The sequence below is a fragment of the Chiloscyllium punctatum genome, chromosome 18, assembly GCF_047496795.1.
Source record: "Chiloscyllium punctatum isolate Juve2018m chromosome 18, sChiPun1.3, whole genome shotgun sequence".
Classification (NCBI taxonomy): domain Eukaryota; kingdom Metazoa; phylum Chordata; class Chondrichthyes; order Orectolobiformes; family Hemiscylliidae; genus Chiloscyllium; species Chiloscyllium punctatum.
In genome coordinates, this window is record NC_092756.1 from 37893431 (window position 1) to 37914830 (window position 21400).

Consider the following 21400-nt stretch of genomic DNA (forward strand, 5'->3'; position numbering starts at 1 on the left):
TTCCAAATCCTCACCTACCGTTGTCTCTTTGCTAGTTACTGGAACGATATTACTATCCTCCACTGTGATATCCCATATCTAAATGCTTCTTCTCATTTTCCAAAGGACCATCATTTACTTTAGCCATTCTTTTCTCATTATATGTATTTATATAAACGTTTGCTCTCTGTATTTATAGTCTGTGCTAGTTTATTTTTCTCATGTTCTATATTACTTTTCTTTATAGCTCTTTTGTGGCTTTCGGTTGACCTTTAACGTTTTCCCAGTTCTAGTTTCATGCTGTTTTTGGCCACTTTGTATGCCTTCACTTTCAATTTGATTTTCCAGAATAGCAACCCGATTCTCCAAGCATTTCACAAACTCTTTCTTCTTGCGACGGCACTCTCGAGCTGCTTCCCTATTTTTCATGAGGCGGATTTCACGTTTACGAGTGGTTTCTTCAGCATTCTGGGGCTGGCTTTGCAGGACTGGTGAAGATGCCATAACCATTCCCTGGCCAGCAGTGGAGTTAGGAATTGTACGGATCTGATAGGTTTGGACATCTGCACCAGCACCTTGTACAAGCACTTGGCTGCACGGCACAAAGATTTGCTGTCCATCAGGGCTCTGTGCACACTGTACAATGGCTGCTCCAACATTGGCTGTAGCTGCGTTGGTCATTGTTAGTGTTTGGAGTCCTTGCACTTCATCTGTACCATTGTTGGTCAGCTGAATTGCTCCCCTGTGTAATAGCAATGTATTGTCCGCTGCAAGTCTGATAGATGGGTGTCTGCTCGTCATTGTAGTAATGGTTGAGACAGATTCTTCTTCTGATTTCTCATCATCAATTTCTTGGCATACTGGGGGCATCAGAAGAAAGTTCATTCAGGATTTTCCTGTATGAAGGCCGTCTCGATAGAATTTCTCTACGTTTCTGAGAGTCAGTCATGCTATCCACCGATTTCTGGGCGACTCATTTTCAAGTATCGTAGAAATCTGAACAGTCTGAACTTGAGGGGATTGTATGACTGACGACTGAGCTGCTTGGATAACTCCTTGGACTTAAACAGTCTGCCCATTTGGCAATTGCATTAAAGGTACGGCTGGACTTGTTGTTGTTTGGATCCCAGGCATGGTTACCTGCATGGTCACATTATATATTAATGATCTTGATGACGGGACTGGGGGCATTCTAACGTAGTTTGCTGATGATACGAAGTTAGGTGGTCAGGCAGGTAGTACTGAGGAAGTGGGTAGGCTGCAGAAGGATCTAGACAGTTTGGGCGAGTTATCCAGGAAATGGCTGATGGAATTCAATGTGAGCAAACGCGAGGTCTTGCACTTTGGAAAAAATATACAAGCATGGACTACATTCTAAACATTGAGAAAATTCATAAAGCCAAAGTACAAACGGATCTGGTATGCTCATCGAGGATTCTCTAAAGGTAAACAAGCAGGTTGAATCCGTGATTAAGAAAGCGAAGGCGATGTTTACATTTATCTCAAGAGGGTTGGAATATAAAAGCAGCGATCTGCTACTGAGACTTTCAAAAGCTCTGGTTAGACCCTATTTGGAGTACTGTGCCCAGTTTTGGTCCCCACACCTCACGAAGGACATACTGGCACTGGAGCATGTCCAGCAGAGATTCACACCGATGATCCCTGTAATGGTAGGTCCAACATACGAGGAATGGCTGAGGATCCTGGGATTGTATTCATTGTAGTTTAGAAGGTTAAGGGGATATCTAATAGAAACTTACAAGATAATACATGGCTTGAAAATGGTGGACTCTAGGAAATTGTTTCATTAGGTGAGGAGACTAGGACCAGTGGGCACAGCCTTAGAATTGGAGGGGATCAATTCAGAACAGAAATGTGGAAACATTTCTTCAGCCAGAGAGTGGTGGGCCTGTGAAATTCATTGCCGTGGAGTGCAGTAGAGGCCGGAATGCTAAATGTCTTCAAGGCAGAGATTGATAAATTCTTGATGTCACAAGGAATTAAGGGCTACGGGGATAATGCGGGTAAGTGAAGTTGAAATGCCCATCAGCCATGATTAAATGGTGGAGTGGACTCGATGGGCCGAATGGCCTTACTTCCACTCCGATGTCTTCGGGTCTAATTTGATCACTTTCCTCAGATACACATTGCCGAGAATGCCTTTTCATACAGTCCTTCCTTTTCACTGGAATAGACCTTTGTAAAATGTCTTTGAAAATCTGACACTGCTCATCAACTTCCCACCATAAAATTTTTGTTTCCGGTCTACTTTATCCAGATTCTCTGTCATTCTATTGTAGTTCCCAGTGTTCAAGCACAGGACACAGTTATTAGATTTTATCTTCACACTCACCATATGTATTCTAATTCAACCATACGATGATCGCTTCTTCCCAGGGTATCCATAATTGTGAAGTCATTAATTATTCCTGCCTCATTGAACAGGGCCAGGTCTTGGATAGCTTGCTCCCTTGTCAGTTCCATTTCATACTGTTCAAGAAAACTATCATGGATACACTTAATGAACTCCTCAAGGCTACCTTGACTGAGCTGGTTTGACCAATCTACATGTAGATTAAAATCACCCAGGATAATAGCTGTACCATTTTTACCGGCATTAATTATTTATTTGTTTATTGCCCATGTCAATGTGATGTAATTATTTTCTGGCCTATACACTACGCCTATCAGTGAATTTCTTGTTAGAATTTTGACTGCATCAATCCAGTTTCTCCTAATGTACGGCAAAAACAACAACTACTTGCATTGTATGGAACTTTCACAATGGCAAATCTCCTAAGGTATTTCATGGATCATCAAAACATTGATTAAAGAGAATGATTTTAAAATGCATCTTAAAAGGAGGATAGAGAAGTTTAGGGAGGTTATTCCACAGACTTCTGCCCTTGACAGCACCAACTGTGGAGTGATGCAGGTGGGGTCGTTTGGAAAGGGAATGTGCAAAGGGGAAATGGATGAGCGCAAGCAGTGCATAAAGTCTTAAGGACAGAGGAGGTTCCAAACTCAGTCTGTATATCATAGAGAGTACGGCTGCCTCATGGACTTTGAAGAACTGCAACAGGTCCATGCATGTCATGACTATAGTGCTAAAAGAGATTTCTGCTGTCTTATACAGAGTGACGGATCTTGTATTGTGCGCTTATGAAACGTCACTGATCTCTAACAAACGTGCACGAGGTAGAGTCAGGGCAATAATAAGATGCTGCAACAGGAGGGGAACAGGTAAGTCCACACAAATTCCTACTCCTTCTCACCTATTTTCACCTCCAAAACTCAGGGAGTTCCAGAAAAGCACCTTTATATCCCACCACAGCACCTTACCCCACTATCGTGGTATTTGTCTGTGCACAAGGAAGAGTGGAACAGACTGTATTGGGACACTGAAACACTTGGTAAAGACTAAAATCATCTGAGTATTGACAGCCACACCACATTGTATGCGTTTTCTATTGTTTATATTCGGTTCGTGACTTCCCTTGTTTTCCCTCATGAACCTGTTCAAAGTTGTTTTTACACACACCTGCACCATCTGTGAATTGAACTCAGGCCTCTTGGTCCAAGATTCGGGATATTTTCACCGTATCACAAGGCATCGACTCCAACCTCCCTTGTCTCTTAATGTTTCTGTTGCTTAGCTGCTGAGTCGCGCCTCAATCAACACTGCAATCGGGAGGAAGGGGCGGAACTGGAGGACAGAGCAGCGCCCGATTCTCCAACGAGAGTGATTGAGGAGCGGGGCCAATGCATCCTCGGGAGTTAAGGCTTCAGGATTGGTCAGAAAGTAAACTAATTTGCAGGATTGATCATTCTTACGAAATTCTTGTGGAGCATTTAACTCCTCTCATAAAACAATGTGAGGTTTTAAATAAATCGTTAAGATGTAAATCTGACAATGAACATATTTCCAATAGATTTACACAACTCGAGTAACAAACTTATTTTCAAACTCCCAGAACGATTGGTAATTTACATACCTGGCCAGCATGGTTAAGTTGGACCGAACAATATATTTGTATATTAACCATATCAATGACTGTAACTCGACAGAGCAATTCTTAATGTCTAATATAAGCCCCATGATTCTGTGCAGTTATGAACCTTTTCTATAAATCCACTGATAACCTCCGATGCACGCGTAGTTTGGTTTGTATGAGGAGCATGCGTAGTATCATATTAACCAGGTAACGGCGAGACATGGAGCAGCTTTCTCTGGGTGCGGCTACGATCGGCCTCAGAGAGTGGCGTCTGGGAGACTCACTGGGAGAAAGGAGCGGTGAGAATTCAGAAGACGCAGATATAAGTGAAAAAACCCGAAAAAGACCGTCCAGGCCCGGATAAGGAGCTGGTGGTCTCTGTCGTGAAAGGGGCCCAGTGTCACGGCCGCCATTTGTTTGAAGGAAGAGGGAGCGAGGGCCTCAGAGCCGCCGTCTTGAGAAGGTCAATATGCAGGACGGCGTGGCTATCCTGGTTCAGGACAATCTGAGGAAAGACCCACCTTAGATCACTTCACTAAAGACACGAATGTACCCGGTGGATTTTTGATAACATCAGCAATTGTTTAATACTCACTTACAGGTTTTTAATTACATCTTTTTTGAAGCATTTAATTCATATTCAATCATTTGCAATGGTGGGATTTGAACCTATGCCCAGAGCACATTTGTGCGTTTCTAGATAAGTTGTCTCACAATAATGCCACTCGGCTATATCTTCACCTGCTCACAGGTTGCGCATTCCAGTGCAACATGAATCAAAACTCTTTCTTTCTGCACAATTGTTTGATCTTGCACTCTGGCGATATTACTTAGTATCTCTCCTTGTGGTATCCCTCACTGTGTGGGTCTAATTGCTGCCTCTGTCAGTGTCCCTCGCTCTTGCAGCTACTCCAGCTCCTGAGCAAATAGAATTCTCCACTCCAGATAGACGATGGAGACTGGGATGTTCCAGATTTCTGTGGGAATCAGTGTCATTTGACATGTGTAGCCCTCACTGCATCAGTCTACTTTCCCATTCTGTTTGTCTGTCTGTAGGTACTCAGGAAGGTCCTGACCTAATAGACTTCCCAGCAGCTGGGTGTGTCATCCATCCCTCATTGAAAATTGTTTGTCAGCCAGAGGGACACAGGGCAGGCAAATCTGGAGCCTTCAATAAATCCTGCTGTGAAGTAAGATCACTCACAGTGCACAGAGCAGAGAGCAATGACAGGGCTCCAAATATCAGCTAACAGGACATGACATAGCTTTAGTGCTGGAGGGGGAGCACAGTACAGACACACCCCAGCCTTTACTGCAAGTTTTGTTGTACTAAGACAACATCGGGAGTATCCCAATTATCAATCCAAGCCAGTGCTGTCTTAGCGAGCATCAGTACAAAAGAGGGGAAAGCAGGCCTTCCACGAGCGGGTGGGAATGTTGTCTGGGAATGTTCCATTCTGTATTCCCTCTCCCACACTGTATCTATGGCTTGTCTTGTGGATCAGTGTCTTCAATCATTCTAACGTTAAAAACAGTTCCTATCTCTGTACTTTCCTCCCCCCTCACCAATCACTTCACACATTTGAAACCTGCTCCAGTCCAGACTCCCATCCATATCTCTCTAACTTACTTCAATCTCGACAACATGCCTTGTCACGATCGTCCACTCCCCCAATAACCCAAGACTTCGGGTCTGTTTCTGTGCTGCATGACTCTCTGGCCGAAATCATCAATGCTGACCAGGTTACCTGAACTGAATGAGTTGCATTTACCTGCGTTTGGCCCATGTTCCTTCAAACCTTCCCCCCCCCCCCCCCCACCATGTTACTGCCCAAATGTCTTTTCCATGTTCTTGTTTCTCCCATGTACCACTGGCAGTCCATTCCGTGTATGAACCGTCCTCTGTGGAAAATGTTGCCCCTCAGCTCACTAAGTAAACCTTTGCTCTCGGTCACTGCTCAGGCCTTACCCATTCTGCTGTGGGACACAACCCCTCCCCAACATAGACTCCCCTCGGACATTACCCCTCCTGCTGTGGGACACAACCCCTCCCCGGTACAGATTACCCTTGGGATTACTTATCCTGCTGTGAGACACAATACTGCTCCAGTACTGAATCTTTCGGGCCTTACCCATCCTGAAGTGGGACACAATACCTCCCTGATACAGACTCCTCTTAGGCTTTACCCATCCTGCTGTGGGACATAATCCCTCTGTGGTAAAGTTTAAAGTTTAATCTTGAGCCTTGCCCACCCTGCTGTTGGACACAACCCCACTTGGGTACAGATTTCCCTCTGGCCTTACCCATCCTGCTGTGCAACACATTCCGTCCCCAGTACAGACTGTCCTCAGGCCTTACCCATCTTGTTGTGGGACCGAACTCCTCCCCGGTACCTATGAGCCTTACCCATCCTACTTTGGGATGCATACCCTCCGCGGTAGAGATCACCCCCTGGCCTTAACTATCCTGCAGTAGGACATGACCCATCCCGGATACAGACTCCCCTCGGGCCTTCCCAATCCTGCTGTGGGACACAAACCCTCCCAGGAACAGACTCCCCTCGGGCCTTACCCATCCTGCTGTGAGACACAACCCCTCCCCGGTGCAGACTCCCCTCGGCCCTTACCCATCCTGCTGTGGGACACATCCCCTCCGAGGTACAGGCTCCTCTCGGCACTTAACCATCTGGCTGTGGGACACAACCCATCCCCGGTACAGTCTACCCTTGAGCCTTACATTTCCTGCTTTGGTCGCATACCCTCCCTGGTGCAGAGTACCCTCTGGCCTCACCCTTCCTGCTGTGAGGCACAATCCCTCCCAGGTACAGACCCTCGACAGGCCTTAGCCATCCTGCTGTGGGACACAACCCCTCCCTGGTTCAATCTGCCATCGGGCCTTAGCCATCCTGCTTGGGACACAAGCCCTTTCCGGTACAGAGTCCCCTCGAGTCTTACTCATCCTTCTGTGGGACACAACCCCTCCACGGTACAGACTCCCCTCGGGCCTTATCCATCCTGCTGTGGGACACAGACACTCCCCGGTACAGACTCCCCTCGGGCCGTAACCATTCTGCCGTGGACACAACCCCTCCCCGGTACAGACTCCTCTCGGGCCTTACCCATCATACTGTGGGACACAACCCGTGTACGGGTTGGACTCTACTCAGATCTTAACCATTCTGCTGTGGGACACAAACCCTTCCTGATGCTGTCTCCGCTGGGGCCTTACCTATCCTGCTGTGGGACACAACCCGTCCCCAGTACAGACTCCCCTCGGGCCTTACCCATCCTGCTGTGGGACACAACCCGTGCCCAGTACAGACTCCCCTCGGGCCCTACCCATCCTGCTGTGGGACACACTCTCCCCTGTACAGACTCCTGTCCGTCCTCACCCACCCTAACGTAGGACACAATGCCTTCCCGGTACAGATTTCCCTCAGACATTACCCATCCCGGTTCGAGACTTGTCCAAGGCCTTGCCCATCCTGCTGTGGGACACGACAATTTCCCAGTACAGACTCCCCTCGGGCCTTACCCATCTTGCTGTGGAACACAGCCCATGCCCGGTACAGAGTCCCCTCTGGCCTTACCCATCCTGCTGTGGCACACAACCACTGCCCAGTACAGACTCCCCTCAGGCCTTACCCATCCTGCAGTGTGACACAACCCCTCCCCGGTACAGACTCCCCTCAGGCCATACCCATCCTGCTGTGGGACACAACCCCTGCCCGGTACAGAGTCCCCTCTGGCCTTACCAAGCCTGCTGTTGGACACAACCCCTCGCGGTACAGACTCCCCTCGGGCCTTACCCATCCTGCTGTGGGACACAACCCATGCCCGGTACAGAGTCCCCTCTGGCCTTACCCATCCTGCTGTGGCACACAACCACTGCCCAGTACAGACTCCCCTCAGGCCTTACCCATCCTGCAGTGTGACACAACCCCTCCCCGGTACAGACTCCCCTCAGGCCATACCCATCCTGCTGTGGGACACAACCACTGCCCAGTACAGTGTCCCCTCGGGCCTGACCCATCCTGCTGTGGGACACAACCCCTTCCCGGTACAGAGTCCCCTCGGGCCTTACCCATCCTTCTGTGGGATACAGCCACTGCCCGGTACAGACTCCCCTCGACCTTACCCATCCTGCTGGGGGACACAACCCCTCACGATACAGACTCCACTCGGGCCTTACCCATCCTGCAGTGGGACACAACCCCTGCCCGGTACAGTGTCCCCTCGGGCCTTACCCATCCTGCTGTAGGACACAACCCCTCCCCGGTACAGACTCCCCTCGTGCCTTACCCATCCTGCTGTGGGACAGGTTGACAATTGCATTGAATAGTATCCCTCTAGTGTGGAAACAGGCCCCTGGTCCAGCATGTCCACACCGATCCACGATACATACCCTGATCCATATAGCTTCAAATTACATAGAAACAGTGATCACTGAATTGGATAAAAACAGGTAACATTTAGCAGCAGATGTTCATTGTGAGAGTGTCTCTGTTAAACTAGAATCTGTTCTGTTCTCTGTGTAACAGGCTGTTGTTTGTGCGATGGACTGTCACTAACAGTGTAATTGACCTGTGAGTCCTTGATCAGGTTTCCGTTGTCTGTAAATCCAGTGATCAGTGAATTATGCATCTGCTCTTGTTAGCGAAAACAAAGAATCATTTCTCAACGAAAAAATGGCACATCACAAAGCTATTTCATGGATCTTTGGCACACACCATGGACCAGTGTATCTGGAAAGTCTGTTTGCTGAATAATTCTGAACTCCATCTGTAACTCTGACAGTTTCTGTATTGCTTGTCAGTTGGTTGAGAATTCAGCCTCTTTGTTCTGAGCTGTTGTGATGCAGGCGGTGGCTTCAGTCTGTCTCTGCCAAGCTTGTTTTCTCCTTCTGCTGTGATTCTGGGAGATTCCTTTCTGCAGATTAGAATATTCAGTGACTGAACATTGAACGACATTTGACTCTAACAGAGCAGTGGGCTTGTTTTCAGCTCATTATTCACTTTCCATTTCCTGGTTGTGTTGAATGTTACAGAAACAGGCTCTGAGCAATGTTTCCATTCACTTGTGTTGGAGTCACTGACAGTCACGTGGTCAGTCAGTTTCAGGCTGATGGATCAGTTTCTCTGTCCTATTAGATGGTGGTCACTTGCTCAGTTTCCGATGGCTCACCTCAGTGTCAGGCCGTCAGCTGCTGAAACCCTCCATCCACCATTTGTTCCCTCTGACCATGACTACTCCAATACAGTCCCAACTTGTCTCCCACATTCTACCTCCATATACTCATGATCACCTCAGATTCTACTGTCTGTATCCTTACAGTAAGTCACGAACGTCATCCAGCTCCATTTCACGCTGCTCTACATTACATTCAGTCCAAATGTAATTTCAGAATTTCATTCATTGCGTTTAACAACACCCATGGTCTTGTCCTGTCCAAGCCTCCAGGTTCCATCAGGTAGGTGGGTGTCCGCGTGGTTAGGTTGGAGAAAAAGCAGGACACTGAGAATCGTACAGGGCATAAAGATAGGGTTCGATGCGGGATGTTTAAGGAGAGAGAGTTGGTGTATTGTTGGGGATAGCTTCTCAGGGGAGTAGCACAGCGGTAGCCAGGTCTATAGCGCCACAACTCAATGGCCTGAGTTATCGGGAAAGGTTGGACAAGCTGGGACATTTTTCTTCAGAACACAGGAGACATAAGGGAGATCTTATAGAAATGTATATGATCATGAGAGGCATGGATAGGGTGAATGCATTCAGTCTTTTTCCCAGGGTTGAAGAATTGAGGACTCGAGGGCATCAGTTTAAGGTTAGAGGGGAAAGAATAAAAGGGAACGTTAGCAGCAACGTTTTTACACAGATGCTGATTCTCATACGGAATGAGTTGTCAGTGGAAGTGGCTGAGGCAGGAACATTACCAACATTTAAAAAGCATTTGGACAAATACATGGATAGGAAAGGATTAGAAGGATATGGGTCAAGGGCAGGGAAATGGGGTTGCCACGGATGGACATTATGATTGCCAGGGATCAGTCTGGCCCCTCGGGCAGAAATGATGAGTTTAATTTGTTGTCACATTCAGCACAATATTATGGGCTGAAGGGCCCGTTCCTGTGCTGTACTGTTCTTTGTTGTGTTTCTTTTGTTACAACATGAAGGTGAACCCCTCTGTTAATTAAACCAAACACTCAGAAAAGTTCACCTCACCACATAATCTGTTAAAGTCTGAGTGACCGAGAACTCTCAAATTCCACTATTTAAAGAAAATAGCATCAATTGTTTAAACTCGAAATGTGAATATTAAACAACTATTCATATATCTAAGCTCTCCCTTTCAATTCACTGCTTATTATCTGCCTCCAGCTCTATAACTATACGTTATTTCAATAAGACACTTATTAAAATTACATCAATTGAATTTCAAACCCACACAGTGACTCGTGTCTTTTGTGTCTTTCTGCTTCTGGCGGTGGATCTCCCTGGGTCGTCGTTGTCTTCTATTGTTTTATATGATTGAGAGATTGAGGGACTTTCCTAATTTCTTGGCGAGCAAGATGTTAACTCACCCAGACAGCAGTTACTCTCTGACCAGTTTTAAAAATGTCTGCATTTTAATTGCCCCCATTAGATCATCTCATTGGCTTGAAGCTGGCAAAACAATAAATTCAAACTCGATTGGGTTTTGGAATCTTGGGGTGTATTTTAAACTGAAAGGCTAAATTTAAATTATTGTCGAAACAGCAACCAACTCAGGTCTATATTTCACAGGCAAATGTTTCATTTGTTTGCTTTCCCAGTACACTCTGGGATTGCTGGCCAGTCATATACGGTATCCAGGTAGTTGTAAGCTCTCAGTTCAAAAGAGCGTTCTCTCTCTCTCTCACTTTCAACTTTATAACACTTTGAGCTTTATCTTATCAGCAAGTTCATTTATTCAATTGACAAGCAGCAGATTGTTTACATGACCTTTTTGGCTTAATATTTCAATTTCAACATAAAACAATGGCTTGTGTTTGTGAGAGGATCATGTTGCTGTGTGCAACAGACTGTCGCTAATAAGATTATGCTCCCGATAATGCAGATTTCCTTTGTCTTTAAATTCTGCACAAAGTGATTTAAACATCTGGAAAGGGGTTTGGTTTTCCAATGTGATTTCCATTAATGCACTTAGTGGAACCTCAGGCAGACAGATGGACACAGATCGGTGCAAATTTGTTTTCTTCCCTGAAAGAAGCACACGCTGCCATCAGAGTGTTTGTAACTGAAGGCCACTGACTCATTCCTGGGACTGGAGATTGTTTACAAAGTGGGACTAAGTGGGTGAATACTGCATGTGAATTAGAAGTGTTTTCATTGAACTGGATATTATTATCAAAGAGATTGGCAGGGTTGATGTTGGCAGCTGTCCCTAGTAATCTACAATGGGTCACAGTCTCAGGACTGGAGAGCAGCCTGAGTGACTGAGTTAAGGAGAAATGACTTCACTTAATCACCTGGGAATCTGTGATCATTTCCACCTCAAGAACGGAATCACTGACTACATTCCAGAGAATAATTTGCAATGTTTGCGATACTAAGTGGATCAAAAGATATTGCAGAAACTGGGTGAGTTCGGAAAAGTTAACGATGATGTTACTGAAATGAACACAAATTCTGTGGCTGCTGGAACTTTGAAACAGACTGGCCGCAACAGGAGAGAGAGAGAAGCAGAGTTAATATTTTGCATTTGATGTAACTTTTAAGCAGAATAAAGAATGTTATTAAGCTGTGGTCAGACTCCTGCGGCTAAATGTTATCGTTCTGTCCGCGTGGTTGAATTTTTTTTTTGAGAAACAATCCCCTCATTTGCTTGACTGCGGCAGTGTGATTGCGCTATTGAAACAGCAAGGACACTTTCTGGGTCTCATTGATGTCTGGGTGTAAATTAGGGTCCGTTGTTCATTGCTGACTCTATAAGCAGTTCTGATACGTGGGAATAATCAATTTAAAATGTTGATCTTGCAAAACACGAAGGTTTTCTCCCAGACAGGGAATCAAACGTCCATTACTGATCCTCTCTGACCATGACAGGACTCAAACCGAGAGATTTATTTTTGAAACTGATACAGTCAGATGTGGTGTACAGAAGCTCACACAATCCTGTCCTTCCACACATCCCGGATTCTGAACTCTGAATCAGAGGATCTTGATGGAGAAATCCTTCCAACAGATGGGACAATCCAAGAGATACCCAATATCCACATTTTCCCTCAGGGGGAGTCCCTGAAAAGTTATCTGTCAGGATCTTTCTATAATATTTACTCAGTTAATTGCGAGGGCAGAGAGATTCACTGGAGGCCCAGATTGTCAGCTTGAAGAGTAGTCACTGCTTTGATGAAGGAAATGGAAGGGTATCATTTGGATTGTTCATTTCACACATTTGTAGAGGGGGCTATAGCTTTCATTGTGAGTGGGAGCTTGAGAGAAGCTGATTGATCGTGGTTGTGGGGATGTTTATACAAACTTTCAGGAACGGATGAATACACGAGAGGAATGTGTCAGTGTTTACAGGGGGCTCCGAGAGGGGTGGGCAGAGGGAATGTGTCAGTATTTATAGGGGGCTCCGAGAGGGGTGGGGGGAATGTGTCAGTATTTATAGGGGGCTCCGAGAGGGGTGGGGGGAATGTGTCAGTGTTTACAGGGGGCTCCGAGAGGGGTGGGCAGAGGGAATGTGTCAGTATTTAGAGGGGACTCCGAGAGGGGGGTGGTGGGAATGTGTCAGCGTTTTCAGGGAGCTCCGAGAGGGGTGGGGGGAATGTGTCTGTGTTTACAGGGGGCTCCGAGAGGGGGGTGAGGGAGATGTGTGAGTGTTTACAGGGGGCTCCGAGAGGGGGGTGGGGGGAATGTGTCAGTGTTTACAGGGGGCTCTGAGGGGGGTGGTGGTGAATGTGTCAGTGCTTACAGGGGGCTCTGAGGGGGGCGAGCACGGGGAATGTGTCAGTGTTTACAGGGGGATCCGAGGGGTGTTGGGGGTATGTGTCAGTATTTAGAGGGGGCTCCGAGAGGGGTTGGGGGAATATGTCAGTGTTTACAGGGGGCCCCGACAGGGGGTTGGGGAATGTGTCAGTGTTTACAGGGTGTTCCGAGGCGCTGGGGGAATGTGCCACTATTTAAAGGGGGCTCCTGTCCCCTCACCCACCCCCTCACCCGACCCCAACAACATCCAAACCCGCTCCCATCAAGCCTGCCTGAAACCGCCCCCCCCACCCCGACCGACACCTTTCCCCCCAACCCCGTGGAACGCCATTCCCCCTAACCCCGTCGCCCCAACCCCGTGCAACGCTGTTCCCACCAACCCCATCACCCCAACCCCGTGCAACGCCGTTCCCTCAAAACCACGTGCAACGCCGTTCCCTCCCAACCACGTGCAACGCCGTTGCCCCCCCAACTCCGTGCAACGCCGTTACCCCCAACCCCGCGCAACGCCATTCCCCCAACCCCATCCAAAGCCGTTCACCCAACCCGGTGCAACACTGCTCCCGCCAACCCATTGCAAAGCCGCTCCCCCAACCCCGTGCAACGCTGTTTCCCCAACCCCGTTCAACGCCGTCCCCTCAACGCCATTCCCTCAAACCCCGTGCAACGCCATTCCCCCAACCCCGTGCAATGCTGTTCCCCAACGCCGTGCAACGCCGTTCCCCCAACCCCATGCAACGCCATTCCCCCCAACCCCGTGCAACGCCATTCCCCCAACCCAGTGCAAAGCCGTTCCCCCAACCCCGTCCAACGCCGTTCCCCCCAACCCCGTGCAACGCCGTTCCCCCCAACCCCGTGCAACGCCGTTCCCCCAACCCAGTGCAACTCCGTTCCCCCAACCCAGTGCAACGGCGTTCCCCAACCTCGTGCAACGCCGATCCCCCCAACCCCGTGCAACGCCGTTCCCCCAACCCCGTGCAACACCGTTCCGCCCAACCTCGTGCAATGCCGTTCCCCCAAAACACTGGCGACGCCATCCCTTCCAACCCCGTGCGACACCGTTGCTCTCAACCCCGTGCGACGCCGTTCCCCCCAAACCCGTCCCACCCCTTTACCCCCAAACCCGTTGTCACCAATCCCAGAGTGCCTAAGGGAATCCTCAGAGTGTGTGAGGGAGTCCCCAGAGTGTGACAGGGAGGGTCCCACGGAGTCCCAGATTGTGTGAGATAGTCCCATGATGTGTACGGAAATCCCCAAGTGTAAGAGACAATCACAGAATGTCCCAGATTATTTGTGTGTGCGAGAGAACGTCCTGGGGTGGGGGCGAGCTTGCGCACGAGGGCATCCCTTGTGGTGGGGGGGCGCGGTTTCACACGTGAGAGAGTGTCTCGGCGGGGGTGCGTGCACGAGACAGGGCGTCCCTGGAGTTCGCGTGCACGCGGGAGAGCGTCCCAGGGTGTCCCAGAGTGTGAACCCAGAGTGTATGGGAGAGGGTCCCACTGTCCCAGCATAGGTAAGGAAATCCCGGAGTGTGAGAGATTGTCCTAGAGTGTGTCCGCGAGTCCCAGAGTGTGTAAGGGAATCAGAGTGTCCCAGAGTGTTTGAGAGAAGCCCGGAGTGACCCAGAGTGTGTGGGAGAGGGTCCCAGTGTCCCTGAGTGTGTGTGAGAGAGTGTGATTCCCAGATTGCGTAAGGGAATCCCAGAGTGTGTGGGCGAGGGTCCCAATGTCCCAGATTAGGTAAAGTAGTCCCAGAGTGTGTTAGGGATTCCTAGAGTGTGTGAAAGAATTCCAGAATGTCCCAGAGTATGTGAGGGAATCCCAGAGTGCGTACCCAGAGTGTATGTGAGAGAGTGAGAGTCCCAGATTGCGTAAGGGAATCCCACAGTGTCCCAGAGTGTGTTAGGGATTCCTAGAATGTGTGAGAGAATCCCAGAGATCCCAGAGAGTGTAGGAAATCGCAGAGTGTGTAAGGGAATCCCCGAGTGTAAGAGAGAGTCCCAGAGTGAGTGAGAGAATTCCAGTGTCCCAGAGTTTGTAACGGAATCCCAGAGTGAGTGAGAGACTCCCAGAGTCCCATGGTGTGTAAGGGAATCCCCGATTGTATGAGAGAATCCCCGAGCGTAAGAGAGCATCACAGAATGTTCCAGAGTGTGCCAGAGTGTGTAAAGGAATCCCAGAGTGTCCGAGAGGACATCCTGTACTGGCCTCTTACCCTCCCTCGATCTCTTCATAGGCAACTGCCTCCCCTCCTAGTTGATTTTGTTCGAGCGTGTGTAACAGAATCCCAGGGTGTGTGTGAGAGTGTCCCAGGTTGTGTGTGAGAGAGTCCCAGGGTGTACCAGAGTGTGAAAGAGTCCCAGGATGTGTCAGAGGGAATCCCAGAGTGTATGAGTGGGAATCCCAGAGTGTGAGAGAGGGAATCCCAGAGAGTCCCAGGGTGTGTAAAGGTATCCCCGAGTGTGTGAGAGAATCCCCGAGTGTCCAAGTGTGTGTGAGAGAGTCCCAGAGTGTGTAAGGGAATCCCAGAGTATGTGTGAGAGAATCCCAGAGTGTCCCATGGTGTATGTATGAGAATCCCAGGGTGTGTGTGAGAGAATCCCAGGGTGCATGTGAGAGAATCCCAGAGTGTCCAAGAGTGTGTAAGGGAATCCCAGCTTGTGTGGGCGAGGGTCCCAGTGTCCTAGGGTGTGTAAGGGAGTCCAAGGGTGTGTGAGAGAGTCTCAGTGTCCCAGATTGCGTAAGGGAATCCCAGAGTGTGTTAGGGATTCCAAGAGTGTGTGAGAGAATCCCAGATTGTCCCAGAGTGTGTGAGAGAATCTCATAGTGTCCCTGTGTGTATAAGGGAATCCCAGAGTGTGCAATGGAATCCCACAGTGAGTGAGAGAGAGTCCCAGAGTGAGTGAGAGAGTTCAGAGTCCCATGGTGTGTAAGGGAATCCCCGAATGTTAGAGAGATTCCCCGAGTGTGCCAGAGTGTGCGAGAGAATCCCAGTGAGTGTAAGAGAATCACAGTGTCCCGGAGTGAGTGGGAGAGGGTCCCAGTGTCACAGGTTGTGTGAGAGAGTCCCGGGTTGTGTGAGAGAGTCCCAGAATGTGTGAGAGAATCCCATAGTGTCCCAAGGTGTGTGTGAGATTCCCAGTGTGTCAGATTACGTAAGGGAATCCCAGAGTGTGTTGGAGATTCCTAGAGTGTGTGAGAGAATCCCAGAGTGTATAACAGGATCCCACAGTGAGTGAGAGAGACAGAGTCCCAGAAACTCATGGTGTGTAAGGGAACCCCCGAATGTTAGAGAGATTCCCCGAGTATGCCAGAGTTTGCAAGAGAATCCCAGTGAATCTAATAGAATCACAGTGTCCCAGAGTGTGTGAGAGAGTCCCAGAATGTATGAGAGAATCCCATTGTGTCCCAGAGTGTGTTTGAGGGAATCCCAGAGTGTGTGGGCGAGGGTCCTAGCGTCCCGGATTGCGTCCGGGAATCCTAGAGTGTCCCAACGTGTGTAAGCAATGCCTAGAGTGTGTTAGAGAATCCCGGAGTGTGTGTGAGGGAGTCCCAGAATGTGTGAGACAATCCCAGAGTATCCCAGAGTGTGTGAGAGATTCCCCGAGTGTGCGAGATAATCCCAGTGTGCATAAGAGAATAACAGTGTCCCAGAGTGTGTCGGAGTGGGTCCCACAGTGAGTGGGAGAAGGTCTCAGTTTCCCAGGTTGTCTGAGAGAGTCCCAGGTTGTGTGAGAGAGTCCCAGAGTGTGTCAGAGAATCCCATAGTGTCCCGGAGTGTGTAACGGAATCCCAGAGTGTGAGAGAGAATCACAGTGTCCCAGAGAGTGTGAGAGTGTCCAGAGTGTGTGTGAGAGAATCCCAGAATCCTGTGGTGTGTACGGGAATCCTCGAGTGTAAGAGAGGATCACAGAATGTCCCAGAGTGTTTAACGGAAACCCAAAGTGTGTGATGGAGTGAGTGAGTCCCAGGCTGTGCGTGTGTGTGTGTGTGTGCGTGTGAGAGAGAGAGAGAGAGAGAGAGAGACCAAATGAGTCCCAGGCTGTGTGTGTGTGTGAGTGAGTTAGTCAGTCCCAGGCTGTGTGCGTATATATCCGTCACAGTGAACCCTTCACACTCACTCCATCACCGCCACCCTGAACCCCTCACACTCATTCCATCTTCGTCACAGTGAATCCCTCACACTCACTCCATCACCGCCACCCTGAACCCCTCACACTCACTCCATCTCCGTCACAGTGAACCCCTCACACTCACTCCATCACCACCACACTGAACACCTCACACTCAATCCATCGCCGTCAACCTGGCCCCCTCACACTCACCCCATCTCTGAACCCCTGACACCCTCACAATCACTCCATCACCGTCACCCTGACCCTCTCTCACTCACTCCATTTCCAACACCCTGTCATCCTCACACTCACTCCATCACCCTCACCAGGACCCCTCACACTCACTTCATCCCCGTCACCCGAACAGCCTCATACTTACTCCATCACCATCACCCTGACCCTTTCACACTCACTCTGCCCCTAAAACTGACTTCCACACTGTCACCCTGACCCCCTCACACTCACTCCATCACCCTCACCCTGACCCTTTCACAGTCACTCCATCAGTGTCACCCTCACCCTGGCCACCTCACACTCACTCTCACACCCTCACCCTGACCCCTCACGCTCACTCCATCACACTCACACTGACCCACTCACACCACTGTATCAACCTCACCCTGACTCTCTCACACTTACTCCATTCCTACAACCCTGACCCTTGCACACACACTCCATCACCGTCACCTTGACCCCCTCACACTCACTCCATCACCGTCACCCTCACCCCCTCACTATCACTCCATCACCGTCTCCCTGACCCCCTCACAATCACTCCATCACCGTCTCCCTGACCCCCTCACAATCACTCTATCACCGTCACCCTGACCCATTCACACTCACTCCATCACTGTCACACTGATCCTCTCACACTCTCTCCATCACCGTCGCTCTGAAACCCTCTCACTCGCTCCATCACTGTCAGCCTCACCCACTCACACTTGCTCCTTCACCCTCACCCTTGCCACCTCACACTCACTCCCTCACCCTCACCCTGGCCACCTCAGACTCACTCCACCACGGTCAGAATGATCCCCTCACACTTAGTCCATCATTCACCCTGACCCCCTCACACTCACTCCATCATAGTCACGCTGACTCCCTCACACTCACTCCATCACCGTCACCATGATCGACTCACGCTCACTCCATCACCGTCACACTGACCCTCTCACACTCGCTGCATCACCGTCGCTCTGAAACACTCTCACTCACTCCACCACCGTCACCCTGACCCCCTCACACTCGCTCTATCACCCTCACCCTTGCAACCTCACACTCACTCCCACACCCTCACCCTGACCCCTCACGTTCACTCCAGCACACTCACACTGACCCACTCACACCACTGTATCAACCTCACCCTGACTCTCTCACACTTACTCCATCCCTCTCACCCTGACCCCCGCACACACACTCCATCACTGTCACCTTGACCCCCTCACACTCATTCCATCAGCCTTATCCTGACAACATCATACTCACTCTATCACCGTCACCCTGACCCCCTCACACTCACTCCATCACTGTCAACTTGACCCCCTCATGCTCACTGTATCACCGTCATCTTGACTCTCTCACACTTACTCCATCCCCCTCATCCAGTCCCCATCACACTCACTCCATCACCGTCACTCTGTCCCCCTCACATTCACTCCATCACAGTCACCATGATCACCTCACACATCACTCCATCAGCGTCACCCTGACCTCCTCACATTCACTCCATCTCCATCACCCTGACACCCTCACACTGACTCCATCAACGTAAACCTGACCCTCTCACACTGACTCCATCCCCATCACACAAACCCGATCACTCTCACTCCATCGCCGTCACCCTGATCCCCTCACACTAACTCTATAGCCATTATGCTGACCCTTTCACACTCACTCCACAGTCGTCACACTGATCACCTCACACCCACGTCATCACGTTCACCCTGACACCCTCACACTCACTCTATCTCCGTCACATTAAACCCCTCGCACTCACCCCATCACCGTCACATTGAACCCCTCACAGTCACTCCATCATTGTCACCCTGACCCCTCACACTCACTGTATCACCGTCACCCTGACCCCCTCACACTCACTCGATCATCATCAACCTGACCCCGTGAGACTCATTCCATCACCTCACACTCACTCCATCACCGTCACCCTGACCCCCTCACACTCACTCTGTCAACGTCACCCTGAACCCTTCTCTCTTACTCCATCACTGTCACACTGATCCCGTCACACTCACTCCATCACTGTCAACCTGACCCACTCACACTCTTTCCACCAACGTTACCCTAATCCCCTCACACTCACACCATACCCGTCACCCTGACGCCTCACACTCACCCAGTCACAGTCACTATGACCCCCTCACTCTCACTTCATCACCGTCACCATAGTCCCCTCACACTTACTCCATCACCTAACCCTGACTCACTCACACTCCATCACAGTCACCCTGACCCGCTCGCACTCACTCCATCACCATTGCCCTGACTCCCTCACACCTACTCCATCACCGTCACACTGACCCCTCACACTCACTCCATCACCGTCATACTGAACCCCTGGCACTCACTCCATCACCGTCACCCGGACCCCCTCGCACTCACTCCATCACCATCACCCAGACCGCCTCGCACTCACTCCATCACCATCACCCTGACCGCCTCACACTCACTCCATTGCCGTCACCCTAACCTCCTAACGATCACTTCATCACTGACAAAGTGACCCACTCACACTCACTCATTCCATCAGCTTCACACTGAACCCCTCACACTCGCTCCATCATCGTCACCCCGACCCCCTCTCACTCACTCCATCACCCCTAACCTGACCCCCTCGTACTCACTCCCTCACTGTCATCCTGGCCCCCTCACACTCACTCTACTACAGTCACCATGATCCCCTTACACTGACTCCATCACCGACACGCTGAACCTCTGACACTTACTCCATCACATACACACTGACTACCTCGCACTCACTCCATCACAGTCACCCTAACCCCCTCACACTCATACCATCACTGTCACCCTAATCCCCTCACACTCACTCCATCATAGTCACGCTGACTCCCTCACACTCACTCCTTCACCATCACACTGACACTCTCACACTCCATCATCGTCGCCCTGAATCCCTCTCACTCGCTCCATCACTGTTACCCTCACCCACTCACACTCGCTCCTTCACCCTCACCCTGACCCCCTCACACTCACTCCATCACTGTCACCTTGAACCCTCACACTCCCTCCATCACCCTCACCCTGGCCACCTCATGCTCACTGTATCACCGTCACCCTGACTCTCTCACACTTACTCCATCCCTCTCATCCAGACCCCATCACACTCACTCCATCACAGTCACCATCATCACCTCACACATCACTCCATTACCGTCACCCTGACACCCTCACACTGACTCCATCAACGTCAACCTGATCCTCTCACACTGACTCCATCCCCATCATACAAATCACATCACTCTCACTCCTTCGCCGTCACCCTGATCCACTCACACTAACTCCATCACTGTCACCCTGATCCCTCATGCTCCCTCTATCACTGTCACCCTGACGCACTCACACCATCACCCTCACCCTTACCCCCTCACACTCACTCCATAGCCATCACGCTGACTCTTTCACTCTCACTCCACCGCCATCACACTGATCACCTCACACCCACGTAATCACTGTCACCCTGATACCCTCACACTCACTCTATCTCCGTCACATTAATCCTCTCACACTCACTCCATCATCGTCACCATGATCCCCTCACACTGACACAATTACCGTCACCCAGACGCCCTTACTCTCACTCCATCACTGTCACACTGACCCTCTCACACTCACTCCATCACCATCACCCTAACCCCGTCATACTCTCTGCATCACCGTCACCCTGACCCCCTCACACTCGCTCCATCACCCTCACACTGGCCACCTCATACTCCCTCTATCACCGTCACACTGACCCACTCTCACCAACTCCATCACCGTCACCCTGACAGTCTCACACTCCATCACTGTCACCTTGACCCTCTCACTTTCCATCCATCACCCTCACCCTGGCCACCTCATACTCACTGTATCACCGTCACCCTGACACTTTCACACACAGTACATCCCCCTCACCCAGACCCCATCACACTCACTCCATCACCATCACTCTGACCCCCTCACACTCACTCGATCACCATCAACCTGACCCCGTCACACTCACTCCATCGCACACACCCTGACCGCCTCTCCCTCACTACATCACTGTCACCCTGACCCCTCACACTCACCCAGTCACAGTCTATATGACCCCTCACACTCACCCCAT

The 21400-nt window shown here is 50.1% G+C and overlaps 1 pseudogene; it reads right to left on the bottom strand.

The window, feature by feature from the left end:
- Positions 1–210: 210 nt before the first annotated feature.
- Positions 211–928, bottom strand: LOC140488917 (cyclic AMP-responsive element-binding protein 1 pseudogene; annotated as a pseudogene).
- Positions 929–21400: the final 20472 nt, after the last annotated feature.